Consider the following 16,142-nt stretch of genomic DNA (forward strand, 5'->3'; position numbering starts at 1 on the left):
ATTTTTATCCATTTTGTCAATCTGCTTTTTCACTCATGCATATTTAATATAATTTCTCATAATGTAATCTTTGAATCTGTCATTTGCTATTTGTTTTCTATATGTCTCATATCTTTTTGTTCCTCTATTCCACGATTCTCCTCATTTTGCATCAAAATTTATTTTCTTAACTGACCTTAATAGAAGAAAATTATGTTTCTTAGTTCATTAAAATATGATGTACCCTAAAAATGATGCAAATATGAATTTCTCAAAGTTGAATCTTATTGTTTATTCAATAAACTTTCTGTTTACAGATAGTTTTACTATGTAAAATAATAAATCATTTGTAGTGTAATTTTAAATTCCCTCAATCCAAACTACCTCCACTATTTATATATCTGTTTTGTAAATTTCAGTGTTTTTTGGGTTTTCTGATAGTGAAGCATATTCATTTAAAAATGGTGTTTATCCAGACAATTGTTTAGTGGTTACAAGAGGGTAAAGGGGAAGGGAGCTAAAGGAGGTCAATATATGGTGGTGGAAGTAGTACTGACTCAGGGTGGTGAACACACAATGTGATATGCAGATGTTGTATTACAGAAATGTACATTTGAAATATATGTAATTTTACTAACCATTGTCACCCCAATAAATTTTAATTAAAAAAAAATGGTGTTTATCAGAAACCTTTTGAAGGTGATGAATGTGTTTATTACTTGGATGGTGATAATGGCATATTGAGTATACATATATGTCCAAACTCATCAAATTGTATACCTTAAATATGTGCATATGTGCACTTTTTACATATCAATTATACCCCAAGAAAGCTGTAAAATAAAATAAAATGTTGTTTATCATGCAGTTCAGTTCAATAATCCTTTAGTAAGGGCCTGCTAGGAGGAAGCAAGAAGGGAAGGCTAAGTGTCAAGGAGGCTGATTTAAAGTCTTGTATTCTAAATCCACAAGCTGTGCCTCCTCAGGTATATTTTCTATTGGTTGTACTTTTTTTCTTGTGCATATAATAAACTTTCCTCGTTTTTCTATCTAATAGTTTTGGGGTTGTTATTGTTGAAAACTGGATTACTGGACATTTTAGGTATTATAACAACTTTGGTATCAGAGTCTTCCACCATCTCCTCCCGAAGTTTGTTCATGTGTAATATGGTAGTTTTTCTGTTTGTTTGTTTGCTTTTTGTTTTGTCATTGTTTTTGTTTCTGTTTGAATTGCTTATTTCTTCAGTACTTTCTCCAAATGATTTTGTGAATTCTGTTCCCTATAGTGTATAACCACTGAGTTCTCTGCTACTCTATCTTTTTTCTTTTTTCTTAAGTTCTTGTTTTATTTTTTAAACTGACCCCTGACTACACTTGAGTGGGGAGAATTTAATTGTTAGCCAGTGATTCATCAAATTTCATTAAATACCTTGTGTTTGTATCTTCCACTCTGCAAGGGACATCGGTTTACAAGACAGACTTTGTTGTCACCTCTTGCTTGCTCAGGACCTATAAAGTCAGCCAGAGGTTTAGTGACTGGTACCATCTCCTTCCACAGGTACTTCCTGGGCAAACACACAACTCTGAGCATGCATGCAGCCTTTTGCAAGTGAAGAAATGTGCTGGAGGTTTTCAAATTCCCTTATGGTAGTCTATTCCTCTGGAATTCTTTTTAAAGTCCCTGAAAAGCTTTGGTTTGTACCAACTGAAATAAAAAATAGTTTTGATCCCAGCCAAATGCCAACCTTTTATTGATAGCACAGCAGCAGCATGATGGATGTTTCCCAGACACCAAGGGCAGGTCCCTCTATCCAGGCCAGTGTGTGTGTGTGTGTGTGTGTGTGTGTGTGTGAGGGGTGAGACAGTAATCTATGCAGCTGGGTTTGATGAAGGGTGGAGCAACCCCCTGGAGACAGCAGAGACGTGGCGAGGCTGAGTGCTAGAAAAGTCTTTGGAGGCCACATTGAGGTCAGCTTCCAGGAACCACCGGTGCTTTGGGTACAGGCTGTGGCTGGGGGCTGTTGTACCTGCTGTGGTGGAGTATGGAAAGTGGCTGTGCTGTAGTCATGCGTATGTCCTCCGCTGGATTCAGGTACATCCAGGTTTAGCAGAAGGTAACATGGAAGCCCAGGAAGGTGTACGAGGAAGTGATGCGCAGCATCAGCACAGAGAAGAGCAGAAAACAGTCTCTTTCGAGACTATGCCGGGGTAGCTGGGCATGGTGCTGCTGGCACCAGACTTAATGCAAAGGCATGCACCCTGGGACCGGCACATGAGGATCTGACCAGCTTCAGCCTTGTGCTGATCTTCATCCCAGGGACTGTGTAGTTTGCCGTGTAGATCCAGCTGGCTGTTCCTGCAATGAAGAAAACAACTCCTCTGGCCAATGGGCACCAGTAAGTGGTGGGTAACCCTGCAGAGTTTGGTGCAGCAGCTTGGACACCCCCACAGCTGACATGAAGCAAGCCAGTAATAATCTGCAGGGCTACCGAGCTGATTGGCTGTCCCCAGACAAAGAGTTTCTCCCTGCTAGGGTGAACATTCTCCAGGGTTCAAGATGCAAGAGTGGCTCCTGGGGTTCTGCATGGCATAACTGTGGTTTCAGGGGAAGGGAACCATCACTGGCTTTGGGGACAGAGCCAGCAGTGCAGTTTCCAGGCTCTCAGCCTAATGTGGAAAGGTGCTGGCTCAGGTAGTAAATGGCCATAAACTGTGATTGGATGGCCATCAGCTGTGGCTAGTTGGCCATCAGTTGTAACCAGTGAGCCATTGACCACTAATATAACTGCTGTGGCTACGCTAGCAGAAAATGGGGGCTAGCAAGAAGATGGTGGCTGAGGTAGCAAGCGCGGATTGCAGTTAGCACAGCGGATTGCAGCTAGCAAGTGAGGTTGATTGGCAGAGAGAAGTGTACGGCAGGTTGTGGATCATGTGGCTCCTGCTTCCTGTGTCTCCAACCCAGCCGCCAGTGAGGATATAGTGGTATGACTCCCCTATCTATGGCTCCGTGGGTGTTCCTATTTGGCCTCACCATATCCTGTGTTCTTATGTGGAGAGCGGGACAGGAGACCATGCGTGACTCCCTGCATGACACTGGCTATTGCTCCTGGCTTGTCACCATGGATGAGCTGGTTTCCAAAGGCAGGGCGGATGCGGGCTTCAAGCTTGCTGGACGGAGTTGGAGCCTCTCTGGGCTGCATCACAGCATTAGGCCATGAAGATGTGTTGCCAGCCGTTTCCTGCTTTTCAGAAATGCCCTTTAAGTACGCTTCATTTAACACTGCTGAACTGAGTCAAATCAAATACATAGCTACTACTCCTTGAGATTAGAAATTTCTCAGGGAAATGCAACTTTGGAAAAATATTGACTATGCTCTAGGGACAGGATAGGGCTTTTCACAGACATATAAATGTGATTAGATCTCTCCATCATCTACAATGCTGCTGGCTTTTGTTTACTGTGCCAATGAGCTGGGGAGGGAGTTGGGATGAGAATAGCCCCCAAATTGAAACATCACTGTGGGGACAGAGTTCCAGAGAGTAGTTTCCAGGCTCTCGGCTCACATGGAAAGGTGCTAGCTCGGGCAGTAGGTGGCCATCAGCTGTTACTGGTTAGCCATTAGCCACTAATATAACTGCCGTGGCTATGCTAGGGGGTTGGTGGGTTGGTTGGCAGCGAAGCGGACAGCGGATTGCAGGTCGTGGGGCTCCTGCTTCCTGTGTCTCCAATCCCAGCCGCCAGCGAGAATATAGTGGTATGACTCCCCTGTCTATGGCTCTGTTGGTGTTACTTTTTGGCCTCACCATGTCCTGTGTTCTTGTGCGTGGAGCGGGAGCTGAAACCCTGCATCACAATCACAGACCCCCACTGTTTTACTGAGGTCCTACTAGTTTCTCTTGGATAGAGTTTTCATTGAATTCTGTGACTTTGACTAATTGCCAGAATTCTGAAATGGGTGATCCCTTGTCCCCACATTTTTGCTGTATTATTGGGATAATGGGTTCACTGAGGTCCAAAGTTCACCATTCAAGGTTTCGATGTTAACATCTATCTTTTGAACTGTCGTTCTGAAGTCAGTTCTTCTTAGCCTAATAATAATCATCTTAGGTAATTTTCTTTTATATATATATATATATATATATATATATATATATATATATATATATATTTCTTGAAACACTTTGCTATTCTTGTTCCTAGTTCTAAATGAATACCTTATCATGTCACTCATCTCAATTTCCACATTGCCCTGTCCTTTTTATTTTTTCAGTTCTTTAATGACTTACACATTCATACTCTGTTTTTCTTTAATTTCATGGAGAAGTCCCTCATCCTTTTGTTTTCCAGATTTTATCTTGCCCTGACCTACTACATTTTCATTTTTCACTGATTGCCACCTTTCAAGAGCTCTGCCCAACAAGTACCTGTTAATGTGGCAACTTTTTTTAACGTTGTTAGATTTCATAATTTTTTCTATTTCTGTTACCACTCTGCCTGTTTACTTCTATTAATTGACATGCTCATGATCATATAAAGTTTTCTTTTTGCCAGACCGAAAGTGTCAGCCCGCTACAAAATTTAAATTATATTACGACTGTTTACACCAACCTTTTAACTTTATGAGTCTGACATTTTTGGAAGCACCTTCCTGTCCATATCAGCAAATGTACCAACAATAGAAGAAAACCATTGGCTTTCCTGGTTCAAGCATTGCAATGGTTTTAAAAGCAGCAATAGTAGTACTGATCTACTTTGCAAACTCACAGCATGATTCAGAATTTAAGTATTGCCACTTATTTGCATTTTTTCTTCTCACCTGCCTTTCTCTGTATGTTTAAATCTTCAGAGCAGATGGTAGAAGATTATCAATAAAAGGCGTTGTTAGCCTCAGTGTGAAGCCACTATGCTCAGTCAAAATGCGTTGCTTAGCCACCTGCTCATTTATTATATTCAAAACAACTGTTTCCTGTTTTAGACACTTTCTGGTAGAATGACTAATTTCTTTCTTTCTTTTTTTTTATGGATTAAGGACCAGAGAAGATATTCACCTCTCTAATAGCCTCCTTTACAATATAGTATGTAGCCATAGATTATATATGTAGCAATAACTTATGTAATTGTCTACTTTAATTTAATGACACTTTTACTTTAATGAATTATGTTATTTATATTTCTCAGGTTGTCTGAAGATTCATGTTTTTAGAAAGTAATTTTTTGAAAAGTAAAATCAGAAGATAATTTACTAATTATTAAACTAGTAAACTACTACTAATAAAACTAATACATAACAAAACTGGGTCAAAGGTAGCTAAGAAGAGATTCCGTTACCTAAGATATATGTTAATATCATGTGAATAGTTAATATCATTCAATTTGTTAACTAGTTGACTGTTTGTGTTATGGACTGAATGTTTGTGTCCCCACACCCCCAATTCTTATGTTGAAGCTCTAACCCCCAGTGTGATAATATGTAGAGGTCAGGCCTTTGGGACATAATTAGGACTAGATAAGGTCATGACCTAGGGCCCTCATAATGGAATTAATGGCATTATAAAAAGAGGGAGAGAGAGAGAGAGAGAGAGAGAGAGAGAGAGAGAGAGAGAGAGAGAGAAAGAGAGATCCAAACCCCAAAAAGTTCACATAAGAACATAATGAGAATGTGGCCATCTGCAAGCCAGCAAGAAGGAGCTTTCATAAGGAACTAAATCAGCTGACACCTTGATTTTAGACTTTGCAGCCTCCAAGACTGTGAGACAGTGTTTTGTTATGACAGCACAAGCAAACTAAGACAGTACGTTAATTTATAGATGTCAATCTAATGTCTTAAAAATGTAGTTTGAGTAAATCTCATTATTGCAAAATAACATCTCTGATAAATATTAAACAAAAGGTGACCTTTGAAGATCTCTACTCTAAACACTTCAATAAAAAGATGAGTAAAATGATGACCAGAAATGTACTGGATTTATCCTTTTTTTTTTTTTTTTTTTACTGGATAACATCCTAATTTTACACTTGATCTTAGCCAAAAGGCCGAGAAGCGATAACATCCTAATTTTAATAACATAATTTCTCACATTTTTATAATATGTTCACTCATCTTTTTACATAAATTATAGAAACACATTTAAGACATATTAGTTTTGCAATGTTCAATAGTTAAGAATTAGTTACACTGCACAAACGTGTTATACAACACACTGAATGCCATAAAATATATTAGATAGGATGTCAAGTAAGGAATAGTTACTCTATGATAACAGCATCATATACAAATTAAATCAAATTATCAAAGTTACTGAATTTATAATGAACACTAATGAAACTAACAAAAGTTAGAAAAATTTCACCAAGCTAGCATTTCATCAGTGATTACTATAAGCAGTTAAATACTAAATATAAGAAGTGTCTATATGGTAGAAAAGAGATCGTTTTTGGAAAGCTTCTTGTTGGAGTTGTACCTTTAAGTTCCACTGACTGAGAAAATACTTTGTGATCTCTTTGGAAATGGAGTCTTGTTATCTTCTACATAAAATAGAGCTCCAGTGGCTATAAAAGGAATGCAATTCTTCCCTACTTGATCTCTAACCCCATCATACAAATAATATAATACCTCTTTCTGTAATGAAAGTGGAATTTAAAAAAGAAATGCCATATATATATATATATATAATGGTGTTACCTCCAGAGCTCTTTGGTGAGCTTACCTGTGGAATGTTTCTGGTAACCTTGAACTGTTTTGAATAATACTTGTGTTTACCCAATCATGTAGAGCTTCAACTTTATGGATAATATATAACACACACATACACACACACATTTTAGCAAAAAGTAGAGGAATGATGATCACCTACCTTAAAGTTACAAGGACAAGCACTTGTATTCAGTCTCTGATATTTATGACATGTTTTCCAAAACTGTGCAAGCCTCTGTATTTTAACTTTAAAACAAGGATAATAATAGCTATTTCCTCTGGAATTTTGTGAGGATTAAATCAACTAAATAAGTAAGATGCTAAGCCCTTAATAAGTAACCAGTAAACGGGGGTTTTCGTTTTAAATATGAAGAACAATTAGAACAATCAATTGAAATATATCTGATTTATTTTTATTAACTATAGCAGACTGGCATAATACATTTCTAAAGAAAGTAGCAATATAATCAAAAAGTGATTACAAATGCATCTATATTTTAAAAGTACTTAGTAGTGTAACTCCACAAGGAAACTACAATCATGCATATGAGAAAGCATTAGATGCTAAGCCAAGATAAGTGTAGCAAAAAAGCCATATCATTCATAACACTGAATCACAATGTTTTGAATGCTAACTGTGAGAAAACATTCATTTCAAAATGTAATTGTCAGTCAATTTATTCATGACTGTGTAAAATTTAAAAACAGATCTGCTACAATGATGGGCACTTATTAAGAAATGTCCTTGAATATTTGGGAAATGTATATCAAATTGGTTCTAGCAGATTGAAAGTAGGGAGAAGTGTGCTTCAGTGAATCAAAGAAATATATGAGTAGGTACAAAAAGCATTTAAAGAAAAAAACACACAGATAATTGAAGCTGAATGGTCATAATTTGGTGAATACTGACTATATAGGATAAGCCAGGAATATTTAGAAACCTTCAAAATAAGTTTAGGAAAACCAAATATTTTTAGTTGAGCATATCAGTGCTTATCCAAATCAGTAAATGTTTGTCAGTGGTGAAGAAGAGGAAAGGATATTAAGTAGTTAACTAGCTATATCTACCACCTGATCTCCCAGTAATGTAATCTTCCCTTTGAATTGATCTGAGAATATTATAATACACAATATTTGTATGTATCCCATGTATATCAACAGAGTAAAAAGAAAAAGGGAGACTATTTTTCCCTAATGAAAAAACCTAGTCCTAGTTCATCCTAATTAATAGAAATTCTGTGAACATTTTAAAAGTTTCAATAGAAAATAAAGACACAAAAAACTAAATGATCATAAGAAAGGGCAAAAAACAACTTGCTACAATTGTAGAGGAAGGAAGAAACAACATAAATTGAATCTATTAAGTAAGAATATGTTAGGTGCTTTCATATATTATACATGTTACCAACTGAAAGTAACTCTAAGATCTTGATGTCATTATCTCCATCATGTGGATGAGGAAGTGAAAATCAGAAAATGAGTAGGTTTTCTAAGAAAAAATAGTAGTAAGTGGTAGAACTAGAAATATGTCTAGATCTGATTATGTAAATGTCACTCTTTTATAATGCTTCCATGAAGATCTGGGAACCAAATTCAGAACTCCAAATGCAGTGCAGATGTCTTTGCTCTGGAGATTATAGATTAGGATAGGTAATATATACATAGTTACCTTCCCCACCGCTTGGCTCTGTATTTGACATCTAGTAAAATTCTGACCTAGATATCTTAGTACTTTAAACTACCCAATTAAGGATTTTTATTATCATATGTGTAATTTTTCAAACTAACAACTCATTTTATTTAAACAAGGGTGATTTTAATGAAACTTGTTAATAGACTCTTTGAAGTGAATTTAGTGTTCATGTAAAGTGTAAGACTTGACAGGCATAGAGACAGAATTCTTCTATCCTCTGTAGATAATGAAACATGGAAATGACATCACACTAATCAAAATAGAACTACATAAAAGCTGTAGTCATCACCCAAGGTTATTAAAACATGATTAATGATAGTCAAGCAAACATTGTATCTTAAAATTGGCACGCAATAACAATGAGATTCATTACCTCATTCTAGAGTTCAAAATGATACCAAATAGTGTAATAAGGGCCTACTCTAAAGATTATCATTTAAGACAGAGCAAGTTACATTCCTTTAACATCAATAGATGAACATCGTGATGACATTACATCATTTTCAAAACCACAAAACTGTTCGAACATTCTAGAAAATGTCTTGTAGAAATGCTCAGAGTTTACTTCTAATTGGCTAAATTTCAGTGAGTGTACTAATTGTCTGGCTCCAGATATGCTTTAATGATAATATCATTTTGAAAAGAAAAACCTGCTTATATATAGCAAACAATTTGCTTTCATATATTCCACCAGCTAATTACCCACAATCATTTGGCTCATTTGCTTACGTGCATTTTTGCTTATTCTTGGATGTCAGAGAAAAAATACAAAGAAAACAAATTTTTCCTGTTCATTTTACCATGTAAGCATGGACATCTGCAGCATAGTGCTGACAAAACACACCGAACATACTAAAGTGAAGAGGATGATAAAAGTCTTGGAGAATATAGAATTAAATGAGCAGAGGCTATCGGAGCGGCAATTCTCCTCCTCCTCTTGCCCTGCCCCCTCTAGTAGATTGGGTGTAGGAAAAATAGGCATGTGCTACATAAATTAAGGGGAAGAGAACTAAAACAGAATGACAAGCTCCTCCCTCTTTTGTGTAACAACAGAAGACATTGCCAAATCTGTTCCTTTCAGTAATAAAAGCTAGTGAGAAGAAATTGTGATAATTTAAAGGCAAATGGAAAAATACGAATGTTCTGATACCTTATTTTCTCCACTTTTCATATGTATCTTAGAGCACCATGGAGTCTCACTGTCTGTCCATAGCTTCCTAGTAGAGTACATCATTCATGCTGACCATGGCCATTTCCTAAATTCTAGTTCTTTACTAGACCACAAGACAAAGTCATCCTCACTGTTCTGTATTGCTTTTTCTTTACCTTTAATGCACCTCTCTACTCCAGTGTCTGATTATTTAAATCTTTCAGATCTAGTAACTGTGCTTTTCTTTACTGAATCTCCCAGTTCAAATTGACGGTTCTCTACCTTGGTATACATCAAAGCAAGGGCACACATGCAAATATGAGACACTATTTCTTTCTCTATGACATCCGAAAACATTTCTGCTACATATAGATACTTCTTGGCTGCCGGAAAGAGTAACTGAGAAGGAGAAAAATTCTGAGAGAATCTTGATATAACCAATAATGATTATTTTTAAATAAAGATTTTAAAACCTGCAAGAAATGAAATTACTTAATTAGGAGTTTTTAATCCCCTTAATTAATATTGTTAAGGCGTCCATAGTGCCCAAAGTGATATCCAGATTCAGTGCCAAAATTACAAAGTATTTTTATAGAAATGAAAAAAAAAGTCCTAAAATTTGTATGAAACTATAAAAACAAAACAAAACAAAATCACAAAAACATAGCCACAGAAAGCAATCTTGAGAAAGAAGAAAAAATCTGGAGGCATCACACTTCCTAGTTTCAAATTATATTGCACAGCTCTAGTGATCAAAAACAAACACATATTTGCCCTTCTCAGTCTGACTTATTTCACCTAGCATAATATTCTCAAGGTCCATCTATGTTGTTGCAAATATTAATATTTCTCTTTTTAAGGCCGAGTAATACTCCATTGTATAAATGTACTACAGTTTCTTTATATAATTGTGTATGATTAGCATTTCATTTGTTTCCATAACTTGGTTATTATGAATAGTGCTGAAATAAACATAGGGGCACATATATTTTTTAAAATCAGTGTTTTGAATTTCTTTAAAGATACCCAGGAGTGGAATTGCTGGGTCATAAGGTAGTTCAGTTTTCAATTTTTTGAGGTAATTCCATATTGTTTTCCATAGTGGCTGCACCAATCTGCAATCTCACCAACAGTGCACAGTCCCCTTTTCTTCAAATGAAACCACATGATGTCACTTTATATGTGGAATCTATAAACAGAATAAATGAGCACACAAAACAGAAATTGACTCAGAGATACAGGAAAAACAAAAAAAACAACAACAACAAAAACCTGTTGGTTGCTAGATGGGGGGGAGGGGATGGAGGAGAAGGTGAAGGGATAAGAAAGTGAAAATTAGTTGACATATATAGTCATGGAGATATGAAATACAGTATGGGGAATGTAATCAACAATGTTGTAAAGATTATGTAAGGTGCCAGATGGGCACTGGACTTATCAGAGGGATCACTTCATAGACCATGTGATGCGTGACCAATATACCTGTAGACCTGAAACTGAAGTAGAATAATATTATATGTCATATGCATATATATATATATATATATATATATATAAATTACAAAGGTATTTTTATAGAAATGAAAAAAATTATATATATATATATATATATATATATATATATATATATATACTCAAGGGATATGGAGTATAGCATAAGGATATAGTCAATGGCATCAGATGTCAGAGGTGGAGGGGGTTATTAGTTTGTGAGGGGTGTAAATGCCTAACTATTATGTGGCTTTGTACACCTGAAACTGATACAAAAGAAAAAGAAACAAAAACAAAAACATAGACTAATGGAAGAAAAGAAAGAATCCAGATATAAACCCACACATATCCTATCAACTAATCTTTGATGAAGGGTCCAATAATGTACAACAGGAATAGTATAGTCTCTTCAATAAAGGTTGGCAAACATGGATATAAACATGTTAAAGAATTAAATTGGACCACTCATAGAAATTAACACAAATGCATTAAAGAATTAAGTATAATCCTACAACCTTAAAATTCCAGGAAGAATAGAGAAAAAAAATTTTCTTGACATTTATCTTGGCAACATATTTAAATATGACATCAAAATCACAGGTAACAAAAGCAAAAACTAACAAGCAGGACTACATCAAACTAAAAAGTCTCAGCACAGCAAAGAAAACCATCAACAAAATGAAAAGGTAACCTACAGAATCAGAGAACATATTTGCAAGCCACATATCTCTAATAAGGGGTTATTATCCAAAATACTAGATATTCATAATGTATAGCAAAATATCAAATAATCCAATTAAAAATGGGCAAAGGTCCTGAATAGATATTTTTCCAAAGTAGACATACAGATAGCCAAAAGGTACATGAAAATGTGCACTGCACCACTAATCATCAGGGAAATGCAAATTAAAACAGCAATGAGATATCACTCACACACGTTAGGATGATTTTAATAAAAAAATACAATGGGTAACAAGTAGTGGTAAGGACTTGGAGATAAGAAACCTGTTAGTGGAAATGAAATTGGTATGGCCACTATGGAAAATTATATGGAGATTACTAAAAAAATTAAAAAAATAGAACTGCCATATGATACAGAAATCCCATGACTGGATATATCTGAAGGAAATGAAATCAGAATCTTGAGGAGATATCTGTACTCCCATCGTATTGAAGCTGTCAAAAATTAGTGACAAAGAACAAATCTTCAAGGCAACCACGGAAAAGAAGACGGGAACCTAAAAAGGAAAGCCCATTAGACTATCATCAGATTTTTCAGCAGAAACTCTACAAGCCAGGAGCAAGTGGAACCAAATATTCAAACTATTGAAAGAGAAATTATAAGTCAAGAGTAATGTATCCAACAAAGGTATCTTTTAAATATTAAGGCGGAATAAAGTGCTTCCCAGACATACAGAAGCTGAGGGAATTTTCTAACACATGACCTGCACTACAAGAAATACTGAAGGAGGATATTTGACCAGCATAAACAAGGATAATTTGTGACAACCAAAACATAAAAGGGGGGAGATTAAAGGCCTTAACTGGAATATGGGAATGGAGAAAGTAAGCATGCTGAAAAAAATGGAATACTCTAAATATGAAACTTTATTTTACATAAACTTAAGGGTAACCACTCAAAAAAAAAAAAAATATCCAGAACTGAAATATATAACATTATAAAAGAAACAGAGGGAAAAGTCATAGAATACTGAAATAACAGACAACAACAAAAAGGCAAAGAAACAATGGAGACACAGTCTTACCAGAAAACCAAAGATAAAATGATAGGAAATCCACATATATGAATAATCACCCTAAATGTAAATGGACTGAACTCACAAATAAAACGGCACATATTAATCAATTGGATCAAAGAACTAAACGCAAACATATGCTGCCTCCAAGAGATGCATCTCAGCTATAAGGACAAATACAGACTCAAAGTAAAAGGGTGGAAATGGAAACTCCAAGGAAATGGTATCCAGAGAAAATCAGATGTATCCATACTGATATCAGAAGAAACAGACTTCAGGATAAAAAAAGGTAACGAGACAAAGATGGACATTTCATAATTGTAAAGAGGACTATACAACAAGAAGACATAAGAGTCATCAATATTTATGCCCCCAATGAGGGAGCACTAAAATATACCAAGCAACTGCTAACAGAACTAAAGGGAGAAATTGACCAAAACACAATTATAGTAGGGAACCTAAATATATCATTGACAGCTATGTCTAGATCATCCAAACAGAAAATAAAGAAATATCAGCCCTAAATGACACATTAGATGAAATACAAATAATTGACATTTACAGAGTACTTCATCCTAGAATATCAGACAATACATTCTTTTCTAGTGTACACGGAACATTCTCAAGGATAAACCATACATTGGGACATAAAACTAGCCTCAGCAAATTTAAGAAGATTAAAATCATACCAAGCATATTCTCTGACCAAAGGCTTTGAAATTAAATATCAACTGCAACTAGAAAGCAGGAAAAAACACAAATATGTGTAGATTGAACAACATACTTTTAAAGAATGACCGGGTCAAAGAAGAAATTAGAGGAGATCAAAAGATGCGTAGAAACAAATGAGAATGAAAATACATCCTACCAAATTTGGAGGATGCAGCAAAAACAGTTTTAAGGGGGAAATTTATATCATAACAGGCCAATCTCAAGAAACAAGAATTCCAGATAAATAACCTCTTGTTACAACTTAAAGAACTAGAAAAGGAAGAACAAATGAAACCCAAGGTCAGCAGAAGAAAGGAAATAACAAAAATTAGAGCAGAACTAAATGAAATAGGGAACAAAAAGACAATAGAAAAAAAATGTGACAAAGAGCTGGTTCTTTGAAAATATTAACAAAATTGACAAACCCTTGGCTACACTCACTGACATAAAAAGAGAGAAGACACTAATAAACAAAATCAGAAATGAAAAAGGGGAAGTTATCACGGACACCACAGAAATACAAAGGATCATCCAAGAATACTAGGAAGGACTATATGCCACCAAGTTCAATAACCTAGAAGAAATGGACAAGTTCTTAGAAACATACAGCCTTCCTAGCCTGAACCATGAAGAACTAGAAAATCTAAATAGACCGACCACCAGTAAGGAAATTGAATCAGTAACCCGAAACCTTCCCAAAAGCAAAAGTCTGGGATCAGATGGCTTCACTAGTGAATACTACTAAAGATTCAAAGAGGATCTAATACCAATCCTACTCAAACTCTTCCAAAAACCTGAAAAAGAAACAATATTCCCTAACTCATTTTATGAGGCCAACATTATCTTGATACCAAAAGCTGGTAAGGATGACAAAAAACACACACACACAAATTACAGACCAATGTCTCTGATGAATACAAATGCAAAATCCTAAACAAAATTCAAGCAAATTGAATGCAACAATGCATTAAAAAGATTATATATCACGACCAAGTGGGGTTCATCCCAGGGATACAAGAATGTATCCCTGGTTCAACACATGCAAATCCATCAATGTGATACACCACATAAACAAAATAAAGACAAAAATCATATGATTATATCAATAGATGCAGAAAAAGCATTTGACAAGATATAACATCCATTTATTATTAAAACACTTAACAAAATAGGTATAGAAGGAAAATACCTTAATATCATAAATTCCATATATGACAAACCCTCAGCTAATACCATAATTAATGATGAAAAATTGAAGCCTTTTGCTCTAAGTTCAGGAACAAGACATGGCTGTCCCCTATCTTCTCTGCTTTTCTACATAGTACTGAAAGTCCTAGCCAGAGCAATCATGCAAGAGAATGAAATGAAAGGCATCCAAATTGGGAATGAAGAAGATAAATTATCACTCTGCAGATGACATGCTGCTTTATATAGAAAACCTTAAGGAATCGACCATAAAGGTTTTAGAAACAATAAACAAATACAGTCAAATTGCTGGCTATAAATTCAACGTAAAAAAGTCCATTGCATGCCTATATACTAACACTGAAATCTCAGAAAAATAAATAAAAAACAAAACAATCAAACAACAACAGCAAAAAATCAATTCCTTTTGCAATTGCAACAAAAACAATAAAATACCTAGGAATAAACTTAACCAAGGATGTGAAAGACTTATATACTGAAAACTATGACATTTTAAAAGAAATTGAAGACACAAAGACATGGAAAGAAATTCAATGTTTATGGATTGGAAGCATCAACATAGTTAAAATGGCCATATTACCCAAACAATATACAGATTTAATGCAATCCCTATCAAAATCCCAATGGCAGTTTAAAAAATAAAAATAAAACAGAAAATCATCAGATTTGCATGGAACCACAAAAGACCACAAATAGCCAAAGCGATCCTAAGAAAAAAGAACAATGCTGGAGGTGTCATACTCCATGACTTCAGCTTTTACTACAGGGCAACAATAATCAAAACAGTGTGTTATTGGTAGAAAAAAAGACACACAGACCAATGGAATAGAATTGAGAACCCAGAAATAAACCCACATAAATATGGACAGATAATTTTTGACAAAGAAGCCAAAAATGTACAATGGAGAAAAGACAGCCTCTTCAATAAATGGTGCTGGGAGAATTGGATAGCCACGTGCAAAAGAATGAAACTAGACTGCTATCTGTCACCATGTATAAAAATTAATTCAAAATGGATCAAAGGCAATATGAGGCCTGAAACAATAAACTGCATGGAAGAAAACACAGGTACTAGACTTATGGACCTTGGGTTCAAAGAGGATTTATGAATTTGACTCCAAAGGCAAGGGAAGTAAAAGGTAAAATAATTGAAAGGGACTATATCAAACTAAAATTTTCTCATAGCCAAAGAAAACATCGACAAAATAAAGAGGCAACCAACTAAATGGGAGAAGATTTTTGCAAACAACGCCTCTGATAAGGGGCTAATATCCAAACTATATAAGGGATTCATACAACCCAACAACAGCAAAACAACAACAACAAACAATCCAATTCAAAAATGGGCGGAGGACCTGAAAAAACATTTCCCCATAAAGGACATACAAAAGGCAAATAGACATATGAAAAAATGTTCAACATCACTAATCATCAGAGAAATGCAAATCAAAACCACAATG

The 16,142-nt window shown here is 35.3% G+C and overlaps 1 protein-coding gene, 1 long non-coding RNA gene and 1 pseudogene across 4 annotated transcripts in view; all 3 read right to left on the bottom strand.

Moving 5' to 3' along the window:
• The window catches only part of CNTN5 (contactin 5), a 1,286,475-nt gene that overhangs the window by 993,226 nt on the left and 277,107 nt on the right, over nucleotides 1-16,142 (bottom strand). The window lies entirely within an intron of this gene.
• LOC148755812 (uncharacterized) overlaps nucleotides 368-16,142 on the bottom strand; it is a 161,384-nt gene continuing 145,609 nt past the window's right edge. For both annotated transcript variants that reach the window (XR_016018483.1, XR_016018482.1), the window contains exons 2-3: nucleotides 3,011-3,218; nucleotides 368-2,335 (exon numbers count right to left, since the gene is read on the bottom strand). This is a non-coding gene — a long non-coding RNA (uncharacterized LOC148755812). The remainder of the gene's footprint in view (nucleotides 2,336-3,010; nucleotides 3,219-16,142) is intronic.
• On the bottom strand, nucleotides 5,878-6,025 carry LOC148755813 (U2 spliceosomal RNA; annotated as a pseudogene).

This window comes from Rhinolophus sinicus, chromosome 14 (genome assembly GCF_057876585.1).
Source record: "Rhinolophus sinicus isolate RSI-liver-muscle chromosome 14, RSI-T2T, whole genome shotgun sequence".
Taxonomy (NCBI): domain Eukaryota; kingdom Metazoa; phylum Chordata; class Mammalia; order Chiroptera; family Rhinolophidae; genus Rhinolophus; species Rhinolophus sinicus.